The following is a 6,974-nucleotide window of genomic DNA, read 5'->3' as shown; positions in this document are numbered from 1 at the left end:
TTTAGTTTTATAACCATTTAGGCGAAGCTACTAAATATTCCAATTTGGTCGGGACAGTTCACAATTTTTACTCCCTGTTTTGAGTTTTTTTTTTCGAACTGCAGTCTTGATGATAAAATGTCCTCTTGTGGTTAATTCACATTCAGACATGTTCTTCATTATAAGGATAATTCTATAGCGTTGGTGGTCACATTCAGGGTACGAATTCCCATGGCGGAAGGGGGACATCTCACCTTCCCACCAACGATCTTGTTCTATTAAAATATTTTCCCCATAAAATTTTCCGAGGGTAAGAGTTCGTGTTATAACAACAAAGATAAACCCGGTGGACGCACATAGTGGTTCGGATCCCACTTTAAACTGTAGGTCCAGTCCCGATTAGCCTTACTGTGCACAAAGTGGACTTAAAACACCAAATCAATCAATCAATCAACAACAAAGATAAGCAATTAATTTGGACTTCAAACATACTTTACTAAGAATAACATCATAAGCACATACAAAGTAGGGATGGCCAAACGGATCCGGATCCGAAAAATCCGGATCCGGATCCGGATCCGGGTCTGAAAGTTTCGGATCTGGATCCGGATCCGAAAGTTCCTGATCTGGATCCGCATCCCAAAGTTCCTGATCTGGATCCGGATCCGAAAATTTCGGATCCGGATCCGGGCCCGAGAGTTTCGGATCTCAATCCCATTATACTATTACCACACCTTAAAAGGTATTATGATCTTCGATTACAAAGACATTTTTCGTTAGTCCTACATGAATTTGTTTCAAGTGTTGTTCCTAAAATACTTTGCTACGCATCGGCTAACACACTCGTGCACAAAAATAATCTTACTTGTTTAACATAAAATGTCAGAGGTGATTTTGTAAATGCCATTGAAACGAATATGTATTCGAATGTATTCGAATTCGAATGTATTGGAAATGAAAACACACATAAATGTGAGACATTCCATTCCAGGATGAAACCTTTAACACATATAACAAGATAGAAATGTTATACAAAAATTATACAATTGTTCTACAGTTACAGTTTTACAAATTAAAATAAAACATTATAATATATGCAGTGTTATATAATTACAAAGTGTAAGACTAACAAGGGAGGTTATCTAAGTATCCCCCTCCGATTTCCATGAAACTTAGCAGTATAGTGGGGCCCAAAGGAAGAATTACGTGTTTTTTTGTTTCAGCTAAAAAACGGTTTTAGGGGGCAAAACCCGCCTCAAATGTCAAGATGAGGACAAATTGACGTGGGGATTATCTGACCCCTGTGTCCCCCTCCGATTCCCATGAAATTTGACACGTGTATAGAGAGGCCCTATGCTCCCTGTTTCTTCCTATGCCATATTTACGTGGTTTCGGGATCAGATCCCCACTTCAATTTCTCCTCATCTTGACATTTGAGGGGGGGGGGCTCTATACATATGCCAAGTTTCATGGAAATCGGAGGGGGAGACTTAGACCTCCCTTGTAAGTGTATTAATTAATTACAAATCGCGCACGCACACTATATATATGTATATTATATATATATATATATATATATATATATATATATATATATATATATATATATGCAGTAGCGAAGCGTGGTCTTAAGAGGAAGGAAAGCAATGCAGTACTCCGAAAAATGGGGGGGGGGTATATAAATTATACAGTCCATTGCCCCAGTTTTTCTAGGAAAGAAAGGACATTTTAAATAATAATAATATATCCATGAACTCCTCTCTCAACGGCCATACTGCTAAGTTCAAAATTCTTGTCACGTTATTGATAATAAAATACTTGCTATTACTTACAGCTTCCCGTACGAAATTTGAAATATTCATGTTTGTTTCACAAAAGAGAACACTCACTTCAACCACTCGTTCTTCCCACATAAATGGAAAATATTCAGAAAAGCTCAGAAGCTAACAGAAAAGTGATGTCAACTTCGTTGTAAAAATTAATGTTCACGGGGGAGTAATAGAACTGACTTGAAGCTTAAAATTAATTAAGCTTTCGAATAATAGGCCATTACAATAGGAAGAACATGCGCTGTTTCTTCTTTTTAATAATGTATTATATTAATAAAAATAATATTTCGAGTTGGATAGCATTTATGACTTAACGTTTTTGCTATTTGCAGGTCTCAGAAGAGAGTTTCATTGCTTTTTTTTTTTTTACATACGTTTTATCGAAAAAAACATCAGTTCATTGTTTGTATGAAAACTTACGATAAATATAGTGTAAATTATTTGGTAGTTGTCAACACTGGCGTGCGTTGTAATTTGAGACAAGAGAAGTGTGAAGCGGACAACAGCCAGCTGTTCTGCAGATTCCAGCGCTCCCCAGTGCCGGAACACCATGTTTGTCTTAATCCCTGAACGTCGACATAATTGACACGTTTTACAAATCTTGAAACTCAAAGTAATGCTTTAAAGTTTATCTACATGGAATTTGGAACAGTTATATTAATTTATTTCAATAATTCTGTGTTTATAATAAAGCAAATATACATCTTCGAGATCATGTTAACACTTATATGTTTTCTGATAGTAGTGTCTGCTTTCTGCTTGGCTCGGGTGTTTTCGAGAAGCCGAAAAGCTCCGAAAAGCAGAGCTTTTATTAGTGGTTTGGGGACCGTACCTTCACCCATGGTGTAACAGCATCTACCCTTCGCCATATGATACTTGAGAAGCGTTGGTTTCCCGCACAGTGGCTGCAAGCAGAGAGGTTGCTGCTTGCCAACGGGCTGCGGAGAGAATTTGCGGCCGTAAAATTTCGCGAAATCGAGTGCGATAGAAAATAAATAATGCACTCAACGTTAAGTACATTAAATAATATTTTAATTGTGCAAGCAGTGCTTGCATTGCTTGTACTATATCTTCGCCACTGTATATATGTATATTAGCAGGTAACAATATGTTATAAGCACATTCTTACTTTCCAAAGAAGCGCATGGGGGATGGCAAAACGGATCCGGATCCGAAAGTTCTGGATCCGGATCCGAAAAATTTTAGGATCCGGGTCCTTAGGATCCGGAATCAACCGGATCCGGATTTCGGATCCGCCAGGATCCGGATCTGGCCATCCCTAATACAAAGAAGGAATAACAAGGAATGATGTCTGCCTGTGTGTGCATGTCGTATACATCTTTTGTTCTCTCTCTCTCTTTAGGGCTGGTAACAGCATGGGGTAAAAACGTACTTCTACAGTCATAGATAAGATTTTAAAATTATATCAAATTGGACTAGTAAGAAGTGGAGCCGTAGCTGCGAAGGTGGTTGTCTTTGTCACCCTAGGCCCCTGGAACATAGAAATTAGACCGACCTGTCATTTCTCCTCCATTTCTCACCTCCTTTCGTCGGGAACATAGCATTTACATGTTAATTTAATTGGAATCTAATGTCTTCTTAAAGTTTCTCATATTTTGTTCCTCCACCTAGTTATCTTTAATTTGCAATCGATTTTGCAGATGTGAACAATAACACACACTGCTATTGTGAGATGCACAACAGACTGTCCTTTTATTAGCAACATTTCTTGAATGCTAAGTTTTCATTTCGTCGGATTCAGCGGAAAAGAGTAAGTACATAAAATTTCTACAATGGCTATGTAATAAGTATGCCAGCTACATCTAGGTAGGAGGTGCGAAATTCATTCTCGTCCTGGGCGCTGAAATCTCTGATAAGGAAATATTTCCTTTCGAGAGACCATTAATAGATTTACACCATTATAAAAAAATATCACAATAAAAGTATGAAAATTTAATTATCATTTTTACGTTGAAAGCGGCCCCGGCGCCCACTAAGCGTCGAATAACATGGGTACCTGGGGGAAACCCTGGGGTGCAAAGGCGGTCAGGGGCTAGATGCTGATCACATCACCCCCACTCATGACCGGATCAAGAAAGTGTGAGGTGTTACCCCCACACCCCCTATACGCCTTCATGGCGTGGTGCTAAGCACAGGGGAGCACTTTACCTTTTTACTTTTTTTAATAAAAAGCAATAATTAAATAAAATCTAACACATTAAAAACATTTCACCTATCTTCTAGTTTCTTGACATTTTGAACCAGTCGTTAAATGAATTAATTTGCTAGTTTATAAATGTAGCAAATTAATTTGTTTATATATGTTTATAAATATAGGCTATATAAATTAATTAATTAAGGATATTAATTAATTATTTAATAATTGACATATATTTCATGACAATTATATATATAATATTAACCAAGGTTTCCGGCTTGGCCCCCCTCAAAAAAATCCTGTGTACGGGCCTGATCCTTTGCATTTAGAATGTGAGCTGCAGGCCCATGATCAAGGTATGGCAACGGGCCCTTGCTCCTCACTTTGAACTATTTAAACGTGAACCTTTAAAAACCGGCGAAAATAACATTGACGATATGTCAGATTTTGCAAGAATTTCTATTTTCTTCCCCTTCCTGTCGTTGTGTGGATTGACGATAATGAAAAGTGCTGCTTAAACTTTGAAATTATGCTAAATGCTTCTAAATTATGCTAGGATTTGTTATTAATTATTTTTTTTCGGATAATTGTAATTCTGCATCTACTGTTATCGAGTTTTGAACATGTGTTACTTATTATTAAAAGTTATGCAATAGTGTAAATTTTCCCACAAGATTGTTTACAATGGCGCAAAGAACTAAATGAGTTCAACATAGAACTTTAAAAGGTTTGGGAAAAATATTTATCCCCAATTTTCTACTGATTTCCCACCATAAAATTTCCTGACCAACTAAATCGGGCAGGATGAAGAAAAGATAGAGGATGGATCGTGGCATAGTTGTAAAAAAGCTTGTCGCTGCATCGGCATACTCCCTTTCGTTTGAAACATATCCGTTGGTGAAATAGAAATAAGATTTGGACGTAATTTTATTTTTATTTCCTGAAAACATATTCCTTTGAATTAATTCAGTTTCCCTCTCTCAGGGACTGGCGTTTGCAGATTATGCTAGATTTTACCATTATACCAAAAGCAGGGTGCTAAGTGACAACAAAGATCAAACTGTGCTTGGTTTAGTACCATTTTGCTGGGGTTGGCATCGCTGATTGAGAAAACTTTTGCTTAGCAACCCCCTCCCTTCACTGCCCCTTTCACTCCTCACCCATCTGTCTGTAGGATGACCGCCGATGTTCCTCAGCGGAGCGGCAGAAACCCTGGGCTGCTGTTGGAGCGAACGAGATCAGTCAACTCTTTACAGTTGCTAACCTAGACAATTGTACATACATTGCGCTTATAATTGTATAACATGCATTAAACTCCAAAAATGTAGAGAACTGGAAATGATATCTAGGAATCCTACATGGAGGAATCGCCCCTGCTATTATATTATATATGTTCCAACATATTCATTAATATCTTTCACTTTCTTCAAAGCACTATTGACTTGTTATTGAATGCTGTTGTCCATTCCGTTCTTATGATATTACGACAATGCGAGTTCGTTTAAATTTAATTTGTCGTGAGGCTCATGGATGTTTAGATTGCAATCCTAGGTTTTCGAGCGAAACTATAAAGCATCCAAATAACTGCAATACGAGGTTCAGATATTAATGTAGATATGTATATCGGAAATGGAACGTGTGCGTGTTGTAAGTTTTTATATCAAGAATCTCGATGGTGTTGCCTTAAGTGGCACTGAAAAAAAATGATTGAGTGTTTGGATAGCTTCTCCGCACTGACAGGAAGTTAAGGGCAAAACTTTTAAACGTGCTAAATGTTGATTAACTAATACATGATCTTAATATAAAAACAACCACTGCCCGAGGTAGATTCATGTTTTGGTACCAATGTTTATGATTGCTGACTTGAGCATGCCAATAGGATGTGGTATTTTGACAAAATAACTTTGTAGCTCTTTTTTCCACCAATATTCCCATGTTTACATGGATGTAGGATACACATTACAATTTTGTTTCATAACTGCTGTCACAATACTTAAAACTTCAGGATGATATTAACTCAGTTTATGATTGGGTTAATGCAAACCAATTGACCATAAATTCATTAAAATCATCTGTGCTAACATTCTCTAGGAAAGAAAACTTCAAAATTTTTAATTATTTTATCAGAAATAATATCATCAAACATGTGAAATCCATGAAAGATCTGGGCATTATTTTGGACAGACGCTTATTGAAGACTATATTAATCACATCTTAAATAAAGCAAGAAAGCAATGTACCTTTATTATTAAAAAAAAATGGAGTTGTTCAAATAACTTACAATTTCTAATTTTAATGTTTACAACTTTTGTCAGACCTATAGTGGAATACAATATTCCGATTTGGTGTTACGCATGTAGTGCTAAGATGAAACAATCAATAGGAAAAAATACAAAACAGATTTATCACATTTATATATTACAAATTCAAGCTATTCAAATACTATTATGAGTATGATAACCTGTTGAATCACCTAGAAATAGACAGACTTGATGTCAGAGCTGAAAAACGAATTTTATCTTATATGGAAGGAATCTTGGAGGGAAACTATATGGTACCAAAACTCCTTCGTATATGGCTTAAGGTGAAATCATACAATTTGAGAGGAAATAGCGAATTATTATGTCTTGATAAGAACTACAAAAATAACAATTATGTTCTGTATCTCATAAACAGTTATAATTCGAATACCATGAGATAGATATTGATAATGTTGTCAAAACAATTTCAACTTCATATATAAGGATAATTATTTAAGAACTCTTTTATAGTTCTATAGTTGAAATATAACAATTGTATATTTTTAATGCATTTTTAAAATTCTTGTAGTTTTAGGTTATGTTTGCTAAATATTTTGAAATGCTCTCTTGTCCAATACTGTGGTTTTGGATACCTTGTAATATGTGACCTTGTAACCATGTAACATGTAATACTGCTGTATTAAGGCTGAAAAGCTGTTCTCGGCAGTTTTAAAACACTTTTAAATAAATAAATAAAATAAATAAAAC

The sequence above is a fragment of the Lepisma saccharinum genome, chromosome 7 (genome assembly GCF_977018435.1).
Source record: "Lepisma saccharinum chromosome 7, izLepSacc3.1, whole genome shotgun sequence".
Lineage (NCBI taxonomy): Eukaryota > Metazoa > Arthropoda > Insecta > Zygentoma > Lepismatidae > Lepisma > Lepisma saccharinum.
Note: the sequence above shows the minus strand (reverse complement) of the source record.